At 45.4% G+C, this 1,838-nt stretch overlaps 1 non-coding gene across 1 annotated transcript; it reads right to left on the bottom strand.

The window, feature by feature from the left end:
- Positions 1–272: 272 nt before the first annotated feature.
- TRNAM-CAU (transfer RNA methionine (anticodon CAU)) lies at positions 273–345 on the bottom strand. Its single transcript has one exon. It is a non-coding gene; the product is annotated as a tRNA-Met (tRNA).
- Positions 346–1,838: the final 1,493 nt, after the last annotated feature.

Here is a 1,838-nt window from a genome sequence, read left to right as displayed (position 1 = left end):
TGTTGCCGCGGCTAGCAGCCGCATATGCCGCTCCATTGGAGCCCATGATCCCTCGATCCGTTCAGCTCGGGAGCCGGAAGCAGAATGCGCTACCGAGGCACACAGGGCACACGACGAGACACGTCCAGTCTCGTTACTGCTATTTTGGACGGAGTTAAAAAAGTAAAACAGCGTGCAGCAGTTACCCCTTAAAAGATTGGAATCTACTTTCATTATAATGCCTGAATATGAGTGCACTATCGCGTAAGGCAGCGAAAAGGAAGAGCCGCCTTTGCCCCGAGTGAGGATCAAACTCACGACCTTCAGATTATGAGACTGAAGCGCTGCCTACTGCGCTACCGAGGCTTCTTTTTCTTTCTTTATTGCCAGCACTTTCACATAGCAAACACAAAGGGCATAATTTCTTTTTTAAATAAAGCTAGCGATACATAATTATAATTATGTATCGTCCTCGGCACCTTGCCCAATTCGTATCCTGAGGGCAGTGCCTGTAAATAAACTGTTTGAAGATAACCGAGCGTCACCCATCAAGTCCACGGAAAATGCCTGTTTGTGAAAATTTATTCGCAAATGAACTGTCATAAACGTCAATTTCAGTATTCTTTTATTACTATTTGCAAGCATATATGACTTCTGCTTCTTGACATCTATTTGTCGAGCTTTCCTAGCTACTACTGAGGAAGACGGTAAGGGGACAATTGCTACAAAAAATACCGCTAGCAAAAGGTTTGCGGTAAGAATGTGTGCGTGCTCGAAAGCCAGCGTATCTAGAATATTCGTCATGCAAAGGGCATTGGCTCAAAGCTGGCATTAATAATGGCAACGATATGGCTCAACACTGGTCCTACGCTGGCAGCACGATGGCTGCTGCATTGGCATAACATTGGTCCAATCTTGGCTTTAACGCTGGTCCAACGATGGCTGCTGCATTGGCATACCATTGGTCCAATCTTGGCTTTAACGTTGCTCCAAAGCTGGCAGCACAATGGCGGCTGCATTGGCATAACATTGGTCCAATCTTGGCTTTAGCGCTGGGCCAGCATTGGATTGGGTTGCACTTTGCCAATATGCCAACATTGGTCTAACATTGGTAACAATTTCAGCCAGCATTGGGCCATGGTTTGACCAATGCTGGTGTGCTGCCTGGATATACACAATCACACTTTCAAGCTTGTGTGCATGCATGTTGTGCGGTCAGTCCAATTGTGGCTGGCCATGTCTGGTTTAAAATTCCTTTAATGTTGCGAGGGGCTCAATCCTCCCCAGCCAATCCGGAGGACATTCTTGATCTTTAATTACAGCAATGAACTTGGAAATACCTTCCCGGAAGAGCACCCGCGCAGGCCGGCTGTCAGGCTCACAAAATAAATCGGCCGTTCGAGCCCGCCATAAACAATGGAGGCCCATTAGCATAATTAAGTCCAAAGGCATCCCGTCCTCATTTTTTACCGACAGCTATCTAATACTTAATGGACTTAAAGGCAATTCTTCTTGTAGTGTTCTTTGAAGAACGTCCCAAAAGAAAACCCCTGCCCAACAATGCAAAAAAAACATGGTCAATTGTTTCAACTTGTTTACATATAAGGCAGTTTGCTCCCCAACGTAAATAAAAAACCCTCTCTTGTAGAAAGGCCTGTACCGGCAAAGTTCCGCTATGTAACTTAAAGAAAAAGGATTTAGTGCTTGGCTGCACCTGCATTTTTAAACACGCTTTGACACGTCGTTTCCCAGTCCTCCACTGTTTATGGCTCTGTACATCGGAACCGGCCTAATCATGTAAACTACATCCCTGTACAATTTCTTCCGCGACACCGAAAAGAGATAATCTTTAGAAAATC

The sequence above is a fragment of the Dermacentor variabilis genome, chromosome 3 (assembly GCF_050947875.1).
Source record: "Dermacentor variabilis isolate Ectoservices chromosome 3, ASM5094787v1, whole genome shotgun sequence".
NCBI classification, from domain to species: domain Eukaryota; kingdom Metazoa; phylum Arthropoda; class Arachnida; order Ixodida; family Ixodidae; genus Dermacentor; species Dermacentor variabilis.
Note: the sequence above shows the minus strand (reverse complement) of the source record. Positions and strands in the feature narration are given on the sequence as shown.